Source organism: Cygnus atratus, chromosome 2 (genome assembly GCF_013377495.2).
Source record: "Cygnus atratus isolate AKBS03 ecotype Queensland, Australia chromosome 2, CAtr_DNAZoo_HiC_assembly, whole genome shotgun sequence".
NCBI classification, from domain to species: Eukaryota; Metazoa; Chordata; class Aves; order Anseriformes; family Anatidae; genus Cygnus; species Cygnus atratus.
The window spans coordinates 152,795,813-152,813,090 of NC_066363.1; the positions used below are offsets into that span (position 1 = coordinate 152,795,813).

General features: G+C 46.4%; 1 protein-coding gene across 5 annotated transcripts in view; it reads right to left on the bottom strand.

Annotated features, from left to right (window-relative positions):
- ST3GAL1 (ST3 beta-galactoside alpha-2,3-sialyltransferase 1) overlaps nucleotides 1–17,278 on the bottom strand; it is a 76,299-nt gene that overhangs the window by 26,358 nt on the left and 32,663 nt on the right. Inside the window, exon 1 of one of the 5 annotated variants that reach the window (XM_035561674.2) lies at nucleotides 159–350. The exons of the other annotated variants lie outside the window; for them this stretch is intronic. The gene's annotated coding sequence lies outside the window, so the exon portion shown is untranslated. Of the gene's footprint in view, nucleotides 1–158; nucleotides 351–17,278 lie in introns of those variants that run through there. 5 annotated transcript variants of the gene reach the window in all.

A 17,278-nucleotide genomic window follows, 5' to 3' on the forward strand; every position in this document is an offset into this window, starting at 1 on the left:
CTGACAAGTTGCAGGCTGAAATTTCCAAAAGGGCAGAGCATCGACCTGTGGACATTGAGTCCCTTTGTATCAAGTTAGCCGCAGCTCTCTGGCCTTATTTGAATTACAGCTCGCAGTCGCTTGAATGGCAATGAATCACCTTATTCCCTTAAACTGACCTTGATAGCCACTAGGTATGCAAAGTATTCGTACGGCGAACCAGCTGAACAAAAAGTGTGGGCAGAGGAGGGAGGAGCAGGACCGAGAAGAAGAGGAATCGGTTCCTTTCTCTTCCTCCCCCAGCCAGCTTCATTTTTAAAGGATTGGGGCTGGACTCGTGATTTGGAGAGAGCCAAGCAAGAACAGCTCATACGTCCTGGGACAGATGGGACAAGTTAAAGGATAAATGGCCTTTGTTTTGCATGGGTTATTGCTATTTTCCCTCGCTGCCAAGGCAGGTTAGGTACAGCCAGGTTTTGATCTCAGAGGTTCCCCTGAGATCCCAGCCAGGCAGAGGGGGGATGCGGAGGGGCCCAGAGCAGAGATTTAAACAAGCAACAAGTCTCTAAAAGCCAAAAGCCGGATCCCTTCCTCCCACAATGCCATTGTTTCATGGGAAGAAAATGTCTTGTGGTTTTTTTTAAAACTTTGGATGTTTGCAAAAAGCCCCCAAAGTGCCATTGCTTAAATAACATTCTTTTGATGACAAAATAAAAATGAAGAAGAAAACATCAGAGAAGCATCTGTGTCAGAATAAGTGCAGCTTGTGAAAAAGCAGAAGCCTGGCAAACGAAGTCTCACTCACTCAGCTTCAGGCTTCTGGCCAGAAAAGAAAGAGCAAAACTGCAACTGTTACCTGTCAAAACTTCCCATTTTAAACTGCTCCCTGCAGAATCCCTCCTGTTTTAGCCCCAGAGCCAAGGCTCGCCCAAACCCAGGAGATGTGGCCACGGGGCTGGGCTGGGCTTTGCTGCCACCTCTTCTCTTGGAGAGCTGCAAGGAGCTGCCCAAGGCCATAGTACTTGTCCCAAGGGTTGGAGATGGTTGCTTGGAGATAGACAGGACTGTTTTTTAGAGGCGGTGGTTAAATATTAACTGAGTCCCATGAAGCCAAACCAGAAAGCAGGAGCCTCAGATCATGGTGGCGAGCCTCTGCTCCGAGTTTCCCCCATGCAGCCAGTGATGGGCAGGCTGTGCCGTCCTGTCAGTTGCTGCTTGCCAAATGCCTTGGGATTTATTTGAAGCATGCCCCTTACAAATGCATCTACAGGAGCTCGAGGGCTGACAAGTGGGTCAGGGCAGATAACAAAAGGCTTTATTAACCCGGGCTGCTTGGGCAGTGAATTACGCTGCGGCACAGAGCAATCCTGCATGCCTGGCTCCGATAAGGATGTTTTCAAGGGACCCGTGGTGAGTTTTGGGGTAAACAGAGATCTCCCTGGGTACAATTTGGGAATCACAACCCAACAGACATGGGGGATGCTACCACCATGCCTTGGAGAGTAAGCATGAGGTTTTAACATCCCTGTCCACACCAACTGGCCTCTGTGTCAGCGAGCAGTCCCAAAGTCGTTCGTTTTACTGGTATGGATGTAGTTGCTAGTCTAAACAAAAACACGGCCTCTAAACCCCCCAGAACTGGGCCAAGTCCCAGAGGCAGACTGATTCTCCATTTATGGGCCAGATAATTCAAAAGCCGTGATGCTGGTGGGGCGACCCCCTGCTGCTGTTACTGCCGAGCCAAGTCACTGTTTGTAAACACAGTTCCTGTTCTTCTATTATTTTTAAGTGAAGGAGAGAGGGGGATTATCCAGCCTTTCTTGGAAAAGCCTATAAAATGGGGTATTGTTCATAAAAGACCACACTTACAGGCTCCAAAGTAAACACCCATTTCAACAGATTTTTTTATTTTTTTTTTAACTGAGCTTAGGTTAAACTTACATTTAGAATTTGGGGGGAAAAAAAAAGGAAAAAAAAAAAACAAACGGTGTTTAGACAGTGGACTGCAGTGTCTCCAAACTCCTAATCATGCCACCTTTTATAGCACGAGGGGAAGGTGCGAAACCAGAAGAACTCCCATGGCCCTTTTCCACACTGCATACTCTATTTTAATTCTCGCTCTTTCCGGTTTCCTGAACGCTCATGTTTCTTATGGGTACTCACAATAGAAAAAATATATATATAAATATATCCTGGCAGAAGGGCTCTGGGGACTATAAATATGATTTAGGGCCTGAGGAAAAGGCATGCTGAAATGAATGGAAAATGCTTTCATCAACTTCGCTGTGACTTGGACCAAGCCCATTTTTTTCCTTCCTTAAAACACGAGTTAGGTCCAAGATCAGGATTTTCTTTCTTCCTTCCTTGAGCTGAGGCCTCCTCTGCTGCATCTGAGACCAAGCACCGTCCTATGGCCCCCTCTGCTCGTGGGTATTCATAAATCCTTAATAAAGAGGTTTTGCAGGCTCCACACTGCCGTGCTAGAAGAACGAAGGGCAGGACGATGCCGAAGCAGCAGCCCCGTGTTTGCTGCCAGCGTGAGACATCGCACGGGGCTGGTGCCTGCCAGGCTCAGCCTTTGGGAACGTGTTTTGTTTCATGATCCTATTTGCACTAGTTAATTTAAATCATTGCAAAGAAGCAGCGTGCAAGCAGCCACAGTCTTTGTCAACATAACTCACCATGACCTTGGCATCGACACATCTACAAACAGGACGTTTTGGCAGCAGACCCAGAAACAATTTCTGGGAACCAAAGGTGCGGAGGTTTAAATTACATGCCCAGCCCTCAGTCCAGCTGCCGTCCCCTGAGAGCTAAACGGGGCTGAACAGCAGCATGCATGTGGCTGGCCTGTCTGTGGGCAGCAGGATAAGCTACCTTAAGCAACTGGGTGCTTAAGGTCTTATCTGCAGTCTGGATTTCTCTTGTTACCTTCCCACCTCCTCCCCCTTCCTACATTTACCCTTGCCCTCGTGCACAACACCCTCGGACATGCCGGGATAACTTAGTTCTGCTGCAAACTTCCAATACCAAAATGCAAAACTTCATTTCCCAGGCAAGAACACAGCAGGGCATGTTCCTCCATGGTGGGACCAAAGTGCAAGAGTGGTGCCAGTGTGATTACAGAGTCGTAAAGGAGAGCAGAGCTTAGTCTTTTGTCTAGGCTTTATGAGCTGAAATAAAATATACTGTGATCAATCCATTGCAATTGATTGCGTTCATTGTTTTCTCATATTTTAGAGAGGAACAGAAATAACTGGTTTTTTTTCCCCTCTCAGGGTAGATCTTTGCATTGCAAACTCAAAACCTGAAGAATGTCCCTGGTTGCTTGCCAGCTGGGCATTAGCAGACAAGGATAAAACCACATCAGTTCAATGGGATAATACAAAAAATTCATAACACCTTCAGGAGATTTTTTTTGACAACTCCACCTACAAACGCAACGTATTCTCACTGTACTTGTTAGGTTACGTGAAAAAGCTTGTCTGTGCACCCAAAGGGGAGCACAGAGAGACAATGGCAAGTGGGGATGCCCCAACAATAAATACCCTGCCCTGCTGCTACCAGGCCCATCCCAGGAGCCATCAGCCCATCAGAGCTCCATTTCCTTAAGCCCAAAGGAGGAGAGGGGCACAAGGGCAGGTGAGAACATGAAGTGTGGACTCAGAAGAGGGGACACCCTGTCTGGGCCCTGGGGCTGAACCAGGAAAGCCTCAGCCCCAGTGCCCAGGTGTGAAACCCACCCAGATGGGTCAACACCAGAGCATCTTTGGGGGCTTGCTGCCTGGTGGCATGGGACACGGTATGGGGTGCAAGGGGAGGTCATTTGGGGATGGCACAAGATCATGTGTCTTTCCATGACGTATGTGGCTGGCTATGTACGCATGTATATATGTGGTGTATATATTTGTATGCTTGCCCTGTGAGCATCATCTGGGAATACGTGCCCAGCATGTCTACTGGCAGGACCTGGGCACGGAGCTGCCCCAGCCTCGACGCCCTTCATTTGCTGGATCCAGTCCGATTTCCCCCCAATGGTGCCGAGTGAGAGCAGCGGTGTGAATTACTGTGTGTCAAATCACATTGGCCACAGGCCACAGGTAATTTCACTGGAAATACAGATCTTGAAGAAAATATCATTCAGGAATGAATGACAGAAAATAATCTGAGCCACGCAAGTGATTATTTTGCTGAGGTCAAATTTACATGCTTCGTGTTGATTACAATAAAATCATTTCTAGGTGACTTTTATTTGTTTCTAAATATGCAAGTTATTTGCCAATGTTATTTTGAAATTATTGCAGAAATGAAACAAACCTTTAGAAATATGTCTTTGTAAGTGTGTCAGAAGAGAATATTTCAATATTAACAGAATGTTTCATTTCCCGATTTTTTTTTAAATGATGGGTCTTAAATGGAAAAGCATAACAAAAATAATCATTACAAAAATGAGAAAAAAATCACTGTACTTCTCATCTCCCCAAGCTGTCTATGGTTGAATGTGACCCCTTTTGATACCTGTTTGCTAGCAGAATTCCCTTCTACCGGCACCACTTTGATGAGATCTTTGCTAGCCTGCATTAGATGCCTACAGTTCAGGCTCCAGCCTTCTGGTCCCTAACCCACATTAATACCCAGGTGTAAAACAAACTTCCCTACTTTGATGCCACCAACGTTTTCCAGATGTAGCCTGTTGGTCAGACCAGCGCAAAGGCAACAGGAAACAACATTCTTGTGCAGAGGCATTTCCAGCCTCACTGCTTGAATAGTTCAAAGTTCCAAAGTGCTTTACACTCAGAAACCACATCCCCACCCTCCCTGGTGTGCGTCACCCCGCAGGAGGCTGGCGAAGGACATGGCGACTTGCCGCAGCTAGCCGTCAGGAGCCATCGTCCAGCCCTTTGTGCATTGTAGGGTTGGAGAATGTAGACATCAAGGAGTTGGGACTGGCTGCAATTTTAATTCGTGCTAGAAAGGTCGCAGCAGCAGAACTGCAAATGCCCGTTTTAAGAAGCACAACTACAGTCATCCCACTGCAAAAACCCCAAATACAAATTAGTTTCCCAGCCAAGTGACTGACAGCTGTATTGTTGTAAAGCCTTTTGGCAACACAAGCTATATTTCCTCAAGCATCCTTCCTGCTGTTTTGGGACTTATTCACACACACGCTCCCCGTGAGTAACTACTTGGGCAACCGTTGGTCTCTAAGCGCTGGCCCAGGATGAACCACGAGGGTGCAAAGTTAAGTCTTGCTTTGCTGCACCCATAGAGGCCCAGAACAGTTTGGAAGACGTCACCTTGGGGCAGCAGAAAGCCCGTCCCTGGAAAAATACACACAATTTTCTGCCTCAGTTCTGCGCTAAGTCCTGGAAAGGAACAATGGATGGGACTGTTTTATTCCAAACCACAGGCTTGTCTGCCCTGCCCTGGCTCATCGCTGGCTACCTCCCACTGCCAGGAGCTGGCTGACATTTAGAAAGAAACACTTCATTGGTCTGACACCTTGCCAAAGACCTTTGAGCATAAGGCTTTTGCTACGTGAGATGTATTGTGCAATTACGAGAGCCTGGCAACCCTTCACAGTTAAACACAGGGCAGAAACAGGAGCCTCCCTTACACAGACAATGCTGGGAGCCCATGCAAGACCTCTGGTCCATCTCCCCCATCTCCAGGCGATGGGACTCAAGAGGAGTCAAGGTCCAGAGGAGGTCTGTAGACACAAGGGGATGCTGCACGTGCCCCGGTACGGCATGTGCCCCTGCCTCTGTGATTCAGCCTTTTCACGGTGTGACTTCACAAATGCTGCTGGCCCCACAGGACTGGCAGGAGAAGGTGAGCTCCATCCCTCCCGGACACCAAAAGCCAAAGGATGCAGTTTTGGAAATCACCAGGTGACCCATGAGGGTGGTGAGGCACTGGAAAATATTGCTGTGGATGCCCCATCCCTGGAGGTGTTCAAAGTATGGTCAGATGGGGCTTGAATAAACCTGGTCTGGTGGGAGGTGTCCCTGCCCATGGCACAGGGGGTAGGCTAGATGATATTGAAGGGTCCCTTCCAAAACAGACCACTCTATGATTTTAGGAACCGCTGAATTTGCTCTTTTCCATCTGTAACTTAATTAACATCAAAATGTGTTTTGTTCCTCTGAGCTAACTGGTAGCTCTCGCCCGTCCCTCTTTACCTCCTCACAGGGGTGACAGAGGTTCTCCTGTCCTGACTGCCCACAGACATGGAAAAGCAGCTCCAAATCCCACCTGCCTTTTAATCAGTGAGAAAACAATCTGCCCCATCTCTGACCACACTGTGAGGCACAAAGCTCTTTGACCACCACTGTCAAAAAGGGTGACAGTACTGAAGTAGCCCGTTGGTATACTGCTTGGATTGGTAAAATGCTCACCTCAGGCAACTCCAATTAATCATATCAACACGGCCTATATAAAAATGAAAAAAAAAAAAAAAAGGTCAAAAAACAAAAACAAAACCACATGTTCAGGAACATTTAAGCCATGAGAAAAAGTCGCTCTAAACATATCCAAAGGCAGCAACTCCTCCATGTTTCTTGAGAGCCAGCTCTAGGGCGTTGTTTCATCCATCGCAGTGAATAGGAGGAGAACTGGAGGTGGTTTATAGAGCGTAGCTGCATGGCATTTTAGGTGCTAGAGATCTGAAAAAAATATCATGACTCGTGTCTTACCAGTGAGCAGGTCTGCTGGCAGGCTCAAGCTGGCCAGGTAGGCAGGAGATCTCCCTGGTGCTCCAAAACAGCCTTCCCTGCCCACACACCTAGCAGGTCTGTGCAGTCAGAGTAAGCAAACAGCTTTTTGTGCAAGATGTGTCAAGGATTAGCAAAAACTTGGGTGGGGAAGTTGCATTCTGCTACCTCAAAATAAATCTTTATCTTGGCAGCCCTTATCAGGCGCATTGCTGAGCCATCTGGAAGTGGAATCTCTACCATGATGCTTGAGGAAAGGGCTCGAGGCTCTGGCCTGGGAAGTGTCATGAGCCTGCCGGCACCCTTGGGTGCTGAGAGCTGCCAGCCCTGCCTCCTCCCTCTGTGAATTAAGTTGTTTTGTCCTCCGGTGCTGTGGGAGCATTTGCAGCAGTGAGAGCTCCCCCCTCCCTCCCACACTAAGTGTTATTTCCTGCAAGGGGTGTTTTCTTTAGAAAAAAAAACGTGGTGTTAATATGCAGGATTATTGTGCTGTCCTCCCTGGGCTACAATTCCTACTCATCTCTTCAATCAAGCAGGAATTTTTGCTTTGAATGGGACTAGAAATGCCATGAAAGATGTTCTGCTCTGCACAAAATCTCCGACCTCACCTATCTACCATGTCCGTGGCAGAGGTCATCTCAGGAGCTGGGCTACAGGACAGCTCCTGAGGAGCTGGTGCAGCCAGAATTGGGTGTGAAGCAAAGTTTGCTCTGATCAATGGAGCTTGCATCAGACTTTACACGAAAATTGGCTCAGGAAAAAGTAACTCGCTGGGTTTAAGTGTTTGCTCTCCTGGCTGATCCCGGTCAAAAGATGCTGATGCTGCAAATTCATTCCAGGATCCCATCAACCTGTCACCTTTCTGATAAACACCACGTGCCCTACTGCCACCTCCTCAGAGCATCTGACCTTCAGCCTTGGGAGAGGAGTGAGATGTGGTCTGGGGTGAAGGGCAAGGCTGCGTGGAGCCTGGTTTTCCCCTGGTGGCACCAGTTGTGTAAGGCTGACATTCACCTGGGTCCCAGTTATCGCTGGGAAACACAGAGGTGATTGCAACTGTGGAGACAAACCCATGATCAATTTATTTCTGGAGGGAGCTATAGTGTGAGCAAATTGCTGTTTGTATAATGGCCCTTTGTTACTAGTGCCGGGCTTGATATCATGCCAGGCTCACTAAAACATCCCTCTGCTAATGTACCAAAACTCACCCACATAAGCCTCTTCTTAACTCTTCCAGGCAGTGACGGTGCCAGGGGAGCGCTCAGCCATGCCTGCAACCCGTGAACCAGCCACCCCTCGCAAACCAGCCCCTGGGTGTCTTCATCATGGGATAAACTGGGAGAGGCCAGTGAGACGGGCGATTAACTCTAGCTTATGGGCAGCTCCACTGCTCATCTGTTCATGGTCCATTGCCTTGGCTCAGCCCTAGGTTCAAGCATTTGAAACTAGGAGCAGCAGAGCAAGAGCCATCCTCCCAAGCTATGAAGAGCAGAGATTAAGGCCAAGAGAGAGGCTGGAGGCTGCCAGGTCTCACCAGGGCTGTGCTGGAAACCAGCAGTGGAAAGACATGCTGCAGGTAGCAACGTCCTTCGCAGCCCCTCTGCCTTGCTAGAAAGTGATTTTTGGATGAGGAGCCCTCCTTTTCACACACACTCAAAAAAACAACAACTCTGCTTCCCTTGTAGTACCTCATTTTCTTACATATTTTTCGAAATCCCCTTCCCCACAGACACATTTCATGTTTTCAAAGGTAAATATATCACTACAAACTTTAAAATATCCTTCTCCTTCCTCATCCTGCAGTTGGCAACGCTGGACAGACTCATAGGATGAACCTTCTGGACTGTGAGAGCTATTCTGTGGTGGGCCAATACCCACCGATGGGCTGGGCTGGGACTTTTGTGTTGTCTTTATACAAGCCGGCACATCAACAGCCGAAAGCTGGGGCAACAAATACAGTAACTCCCCTGTGAAAATCCTAAACTAAAAGTCATACATGGTATCTATCTCTGTGAATTGCTCTACTTCCAACAGTCCTTGAAAACATCTGAACAGAAGACTGGGTACATTAAAAATTGTTGTTTGATACCTTTGACATCCTCTGATGGCAAAGAGTCCATGGTGACAGAGTACCTCTATGTTCAAACCCTTCCCATGCCATTAGGTGGTATTTAGTCTGGGATCAAGCTCTGCTAGCTTTTGCTTGGGAAAACAAGAACTATCGAAGGGATTTCCAGGGCATCCACATATGTTTCTACTGAGCATAACTCTTTAACAGATCATGATAGGACAATCCTAGAGCTGCATCTGGCAAGGAGTTTTCAAGAACAATTTGCGGGAAATTTCTTTCTCTTTTTCTTTCTCTTTTTCTTTCTCTTTTTCTTTCTTTTTTCTTTCTTTCTTTACTTTCCTTCTTCTCTTCTTTCCTTCTTTCTTTCCCTTTCCCTCCCTCCCTCCCTTCATTCCTTTCCTTCTTTCCTTCCTTTCCTTCTTTCTTTCTTTCTTAGGGGGGTGTCAGTTTGCTAAAACTATAATTTTGAGGATACAATAATTTTCCATTTTCTGTTTCAGTAAATTTTTTTAAAAAAGAGGACTCTTTAACATTTGAAATAAAAAGTTCTAGTTTTCATCTTGCAAAAAAACGTATTTTAGAAAATGTGTAGTTTATAACAATTAAAGGAAAGCAAAACATTGAGAAGAACAAAATGAAAAAGCTCTAATTTCACTCATAGGAGAAGGGTTAAGAAAATTTCACCTCTTCTTTTTAGTTTTAATTCCTTTTGGGCTGACTATATATATATATATATATTTTAAAATCTTCCTGGTTTCCCAGAGACAGTAAGAACACTTTCAGGTAATCCAAATACAGAAGGACAAATTAACGGTGGCAACAGCAGTAGTAGAAATAGAGGCAAGTTAAAAATATTGTAGAAGTGCATTCCTGTACATGCATTAGTTTCAGTTTTATAGGATTACAGAAGAGGATATAGGATTATTTCAGATTAAAGGACACTTTAAACTAAAGGTAGAATTCAATCACATTGACAGCAGGTGTTTTGCTAGCTTGTCTACGAGTATCCAGCCCCAAAATAGTCACCAGTCTATTTCTTGATTAAAACCAAAGGAAATGTGACTATAAATACAGCTGTTCATGTGGAAGACGCTGCAAGGAATATGTTGTGAGCCACCTTGATTTCTGATGGTAAGAATGTGATTAACACACTGCAGGGACCCTGAGGGCATTATAATTCTAAATCCAGAGACAGATAATAATGATAAAAAGGGTAGATAATAATGATAAAAGTATTGTCAATAATGCCCCAAACCTAGGAAACGTTTCCAGGCCCATTGGAGCATCTCTAACTCTCTTCCCTGGGATTCCTGCCTGGGAGCGCTACCAAGCAGTTGTTGGCACTGCAGGGTTGTTAACTCCTGTTCACAACTAACAGCCTTTCTCTTACAATCAATGACACCAACAGATATGGCTCTGCATTAAACATTTATTCATCAGACATGCTGAATTCATTCTAGAGAAGGTTTAACAGCACCACAGGGGGCTCCTTCATAAACGTGGGATTGAAGCTTAGTTTTTCCTGTGCTATGAAGGCACTGGTGTTGACCTGCCCACAATAAAATTCAGAGGGTTTTTAGCACCTGTGTGCAGTCTGGACCTGGCAGTCCATGCAAGCTACGGTATGTACAAAATAATACTTCCAGGTTTCCATTTACTGTGCAGGCTTCTGAGAGATTGGCAGTCACAGGAAGTTTCTAAGGAGTCAATAAGACATTAAAAGCCGTATAGATATAAATAACGCATGCAGTAATTAATATCCTGTGCTGCAAGCCAGAAGTACAAAGCCATTATGCAGCTACTTTAATTGATTGGTCATTTATACACCCTTAATAGGAGCACTTGACCTATTTGGATCCACGTGCACTGTGTGCTCTTGCTCCCAGCCCACACATCATCCAGCCCCTGTGCACATGGGGATCTTCCCAGGCCAGCTGTGAAGTTAGTTTTCCAGTTCGGAAAGAAATGAAGGGTTCAGGCTGCCTTTTGTCCCTAATACCTGATGGACAGAAGTAGTTGCCCCAAGCAGGCAATTTGAATCCAGCCCTACGATGCTCCATCGGTGGAAGCTTTGTTCTGGACTGTGTGGCAACTGGGATATAGAAAACTGCAGGATCTCAGTGAAGAAGAAATTGTGTCTTTTTGTCCAGACTTTTCAAGTGTTTGTAGAGAAACAAAGATTAGCATACATCAGAGTGGCACAGAAAAGGCTTCCAATAATCCTGAATATGAAAATATGTCAAGAGCTGCATACAAAATGGATTTGCATACATCAGAGCTGCACATGCAGCAGCTCGACCGGGCATCCTGAAGTGCATTAAAAATGTTAATACTGAAGTATGTGGATGTTGATAATTGAATGCTGGAGAAATACACACAGGCGTGCACAAAACTATGGCATCTTTTCCATTTGTCTTACTTGGGTGGTTAAAACATAAAAAGGGAGAGTGCTAAGGCAGCCAGCAGTCCCAAAATATTTAAGGGCTTCCTGGTTCAAAGAGAAATTCAGAATATCACTTCTCTATAGAGAAATAATTAGCAAAGGAAGATTTAGTTTATTCAGTACTAAAATTTTGAACTCTAAGTCAGTATCATACTATAGCCCATTGAGTCTGCAAAACTGAAATTTTAGCACAAGAAAATGGTCACCAATATCATCTTGCAATATATGGCATCAATGCTTTGCTCCTTGTGCAGTGCTGACAACCTCATCCAGCCTAGAAATAAAGCTGTAGCAGGCCAGATGCTGGAAACACAGGCTTGGATTTACTCTTTTATCAATAACAAGGAGTAGAAGAGGGAACAGCTCTGTCCTTGGGATGCTGATTATTGAAGGACAACGGGGGATTCCCTGCTGCTGACTGTTCCCCAGGAGCAATTTCCAAAATCTGCCCATTTGGTACAACCTGGTGTCTCAGAAAACAAAGATCTTTTTCTCCTGTGTCAACCGAAGATAAATATCGGTCCTGTCTTGCAACATGGAAGATGATTAGCAATTCACACAAATATTACTAATACACATAAAAGCTTGCAACAGAAGGAAAAGCTACCTCATCTCCCTGAAGGATGGATGTTTCAGGCCAGGAAAGACTACTGCAATGAACGTGAGGTCCCAGGGCTCCCGTTCTCACCCCCATGAAAAGTTTCATGGTAGCTTTGAAAACGGGGCTTAGAAAAATGTCACCTCTTGATCTAGCATTAGAGCTCTGGGCAAGTTTTAATGGGCACAGTGTTAAAAACTAACTGTCCCAACAACTGCGGGCAGCAGCAGCCTGGGGCTTTGGGTTTGCTTTTAAATGAGCCGTCAATTCGTGTCAAAACGTTTGCTTTGCAAGTGGGAGCTCCAGGATTTTTATTCGTGTGGTCTCAATTAAGCAAAGGAAAAAGAAAAGTCATTTCACTTTTAATTAAAATGTCTCAAGGATTTGTCAGGAATTGTATACCACGAACTCTTGAAAATACGCTGTTCTGCTTGGCTTGGTTTTAAACAGGGTAGGATGAGTTTTTAATCTCTCCTTTTTTTAACATCTCTCGCTCAAAAAAAAAAAAAAAAGTAAATGCAGAAAAATAATGACTGCACCCAGAAGGAAGCAAATACAGCTGAAGTTCCTAGAGGAGAACTCATCAATGGCTTTTTATGCAGGAGACAGCATCAGCTCAAGGGCATCGTTGTTTGCAAGTTGCTCCAAGAGGGGTCAAGAGTCCCCAACCCAAATCGTCATCACACACGGCTATGAGGGGTTCATCTAGCACAAGGTAGTTGTTGCTGCTGGGCTGTTCCCATCCAACCAGCGAGCATCAGGGGGTCCTGTGCTCTGGGGGATTGCCCCCAGATGTTTGTTTAAAGCTGTGCTTTCAGAGATCAGCGTCAGAGATATTTCTAAACTTGGAGCTGATGGAAATCATTCTCGTCTTCCTTCCTCCTGTGCTTCGTACTCCTGAGTTTCATCAACCCTGCTCTGATTTACATGCACAGCGGATTTGGTGCATCGCTGATCTGTATGAGAAATGGTGAGGCAAGTGTGGGAGCCAGGCGGCACCAGGACTCACAGTGACAGCACTCGGGATACGAAGGCAAAATCATCTCGCCTGAGTTTTACAAATACGTGCACTCATTTCTGCTCGCTGAGCTACCACCCAGAAAAGCAGCTGAGGAGGATGCTTTAGCCCTCACAGCCACACAGAGGTGCAGCTTGTGGCTGGCACCGCTGGAGGACTGCCACGGAGACATTTGGCTTTGGTTCTGGACATGTGGTCACGGAAACGTAGGAGGCTCAGCTGGGCGAGGTGCTCGGAGGCTTCCTCCTCTGCAAAGGCGGCACCAGCCACTGACATATAGCCATTTTATGAGATGTTTGTCTAAACTTGTTCGGAAAACACTCAGGAGAGGACATTCTCCTGCCTCGCCAAGCAATTTTTTATCAGTACAGAACCATTCCTAGCTTAGACAATAGCAAAAAAAATTAAAAAAAAAAAAATCAACAAAACAACTCCCACATCTTCCCCAAAGTCCCATTTTAGTAACAATCAGAAATGAGTTGAAACAAGTCCCTCCATTGGATGTAACACTATGCTGGCAAACTTTTGGCCCTGAATTGTTAGGAAACCCAACCAGGAAACCCAAATTTTTTTGTAACATCATTGTGCATTGCCGTGGGCTGTGTGTGAGCACCCACCCATTGCTAAAGCTGCACCCCAGGGGGACGAGGAGCAGGAATATCTCCCTCCTTCCAGCTACAGACACTCGGGGAAACAGCTTTAGCCTGGGACCCCTTGCCTCATTTACGAGACACGATGTGCTGGGAATTATAGGAAAAGTTGGGGGGCTTATATGAATTTATAGGAAAAGTCCTGAGGCAGGCAGCTAAACGGGGAGGACCACACAGTCTGCTCACAGCCACATATATGTAGCCCCCCCCCATGAAATCAGGGGCTGTGCTGTACCTGGGGGAGGCTATTTTGCTTTCACGCAGATACCAAAGCTGTTAAAAATGGTTAAAGCGTGTTTCCATACGTTCCCCTTAGCCCCGCCTTCTTTCTGCCCCGAGGTTGTGGAGGAAAGAGGAGAAGGCACAAGGAAAGAGGATTTGTCTGGATTAGCTGGGAACAGGAAGGGTCTGAGAGAGGGCTTATAGCCCTGCTGCGGGCTTACAGCTGGAGTTAACCCTTATGTGGGACGTGCAAGAAGTGTGCGAGGTACACACAGACCTACCCGCAGTCCACAGTTCTGCTCTGAACCAAACCAAGCTCCAACCACAATAAAAACAGCAAAGGCTGAAAGAAAGGAGGAGGAAATCACCCCTCTTTCTCTCCACGGCTGCCATTGCAGGTGCCCCCTCTGCAGAGCAGGGCTGGGGCTACGAAGCAACCCTGGGGTGAAATGCGGCTCCCGTCTCCCCCTGCTCGGCACAGGCAGAACCAAAACCTCCAGAAGCAGCTTTAAAAGAAAACAGGGAGTTAAATCCCACCTTCGGCATTGTCACAGCAGACAGAAGTTCATGCCCTCTGTTTCTGCAGCCCCAACAGCCAATTTGCTGCGTGGTCCCATCTTTACAGTACCTACCCCTGATCTGCAAAGCCTGTGACCTGACGGGTGTTGTGCTTTACTTCAAATCGGCCGGACATATCTTAATAACTGCAGAAATGCCAACCTAAGTAAGGAATGAAAATAGAGCTGTCTTCCTGATAAGCAAGCAAAAAAAAGAAAAAAAATCCTGTTTGTCCCAGACAAAACAAACAAAACCTGTAATAAACAAATCCCTGGAAACACCAGGCTTGAAGTGACAAAATCTGGGCAACATTTTCAGCTGCTTGATGTCAAACAAGTAACTTTGGCCTCTGTGCTCATTGCAGTCATTTGGTGTAACCAAGATGTTGGGGGCTGAGTTTCTAGTGATGCTGAGCACCTGCCCCTCACTGGTTTCCACAGTTTTGGCCTCTCAACACCCCCAGGAGCCGATGGGGAATCCCTCAGGAGAAAAATGGGGTTGAAGCCTCAGGGGGGGCATCCATGGGCATCCGTCCTATTGCCACCATCACGGTGCTTGAGGCAGAAAGCATCCATCCCCAGCTCCCAACTCTACCACTCCACCAACCTGATCCTCTCCTTTCCCTGCCCAGGAGTTTGAAATTAAATCATTAGGAGCTGGAGAAACAACGGAAATATTGCTTTGTCCTCTGCAGACCTTTCTAGCCTCCATTGCGTAAAGCACCAGGGGTTTGGATCAGCTGGGTCCTTGCACTTGTGAGGCAGCCATCCCTGGCAGGGGGAAATCAGTTTAGGATGGAGCTGGCTGCTGTTCCCAGAGCTCTTTGCCAAGCCTGATGCCGCCCGCAGCAAACTCGGTGGTGTAACGGGCCACAGTAGGACTGAAAAGGAAGCACACGCCATGCAAGGGCTACCAACAAGGGGAATTAGTTTTGCAAATGTATGGTCAATGTCTTAACACCAGGAAGGCGGCTCGAAGTCTGGAAATGTATTTTAAGGCTTCTTTGGTGCCGATACAAAGCCTTGTGCGTGTGTGTGTGGCTCCTCTCCATCCCAACTCCGTCCCCTTGCAGTGCACGCAAGCACTGCATTCAGCCCATGATAGAAAATCCCCTGTGCAGTCAAACATAGAAAATGCTAAATAACCCACAGCTGGAGTTTGGGACATTCCCTGCAGTGGGACATTTAATCCCGCTGCCACCTCCACACGTGCTTGGTTTGCAGTGGCTGTAACAGCTCCTGCTGCAGAGCTTTCCCTCTCCCAGCCATCTCCACTGATGCCCACCATCAGAGCTGCTCGTCTGAGTTACTGCTCCTCCAGCACGACATCCCCGATCTGTAAGGACCCTAGAGTTAAGGGTTTGCATGCTGCTTTATAACTTTACCACCAGTTTCTCAGAGCCTTTTCTCCCACCACCCTGGAGAAGATTAGCCACTCTAACTTGATTGGGTTGCTATGGCAGTAATAAGGAAAAAAAAAGTCGTTTATTTTTCTTTTTAAATAAAAAAATAAAAAATCAATAATTGGCATTACTGTGTAAGGTCTTTGACATTAATTATAAATAAATGTTAGACCTGTTCAAATAACGGTGAATTTACGGCAGCAGGCTGCATGCTGCTGCTGAAGCCTGTGTGGCTGTCTCGATACATCCAGAAAACAAGAAAAGTATCGGGGCCTGCAGTTTGCATTTTATTGCCTGGGAAAATGAATGTGTAAATAGCAATAAAACGCACAATTATTTAGCACAAAGCCAAAACACCCCACAGCATTTACAGCCTGATGGATGGCGCGCCTGCCTGCTCTAATTTACCATAAAACAAGAAAGACAAGGATGGGAGAAAATAAACAATGGCTCCTGCCACTGTGATTAGCTCCAAGATGCCAGGTGAGAACAGGCTCTCTCTGCAGAAGGGAACACTTTGTCTCTTTGGCTGATTTTTCATTTATTATCCAGCCCGTGCTGCTGTGCTGGTGAATGCTTGCCACCCGCAGCATCGCAGGGTGGGTGTCTGTCTGTCCATCCGTCCATCCGTCCCCGTGCCCCCTGCAGAAGGACTGAGCAGGCACCCCAGGGCGAGAGGTCAGGAGGGGGTTAGTTGTTAGGGAGCCTCGTACCAGATCGGTTTCTGGAGAAGAAAAATGCTTGCTGGCACAGGATTGAGAGGTCAGCTGTCAGGGGCATCGTCCGTGACAGGAGGAGAGCTGGGAAAGGCATGGAGAGCCTAAAAAAGGATGGAGGCGGGGAGGAAAGGTAAAAGTCCTTCAATGCCATCTGTTCAAAAGCAAGGAGAGTGAATGAGGAGAAAAAAAAAGGCATTTGAAAGACTTTCTGGGACAAAATGAGCTGCAGAGGGTAATGCAAGTCACTATGGATTGGGAAGCAGGGGAGTAGAGGTGGACACGCTCGGTGGGTCTCACCCCAGGAATTGCCAGCACGTGAGCCTGCTGGTGGGACACTCTCCTTCATCTCAAACGTTCAACTCACACTTGTAATTTCAAAGTTAAATTCTTTCCATGAGCAACCCCAGTGCAGAGGCTCGCCCCACCGCTTCTCCCTCCCTCGCCTTCTCAGTTACTGGCCTCCCAATTGAGACATCCCAATTAACTGCCTAAAGGCAGGCGGTGTGAATAACCCAGAGTGCAGGGGAAGGATTTAGCAGCTGACAACAAACACAGAGATTTTTTCACTGCTGGACTTGTGACTGTATCTTGAGCCTGCTCCAAGTTCAAGTGAAGCCAGATGAGTCTTCCAAATGATTTCTACCAGCAGATTTATCAAAAAAAAAAAAATCCCCTTTTTTTAAATTCAGGATGAATTTTAAGATTTCTCGTATTTACAACGGTGGGCATTATGTGTAGGACACCTCCTATATCAGAACCAGGACAGAAAAATACGAAGTAACAGACCAAAGATGGGCACTTTTTATCCGGATTTATTCCTTTCACTGAGAACTCCAGAACTGGCCCTGTAAGGGTCTTACTCTACCAGGGGGACCTGTGAATGATTCGTGATGTGGCTTCTCAGC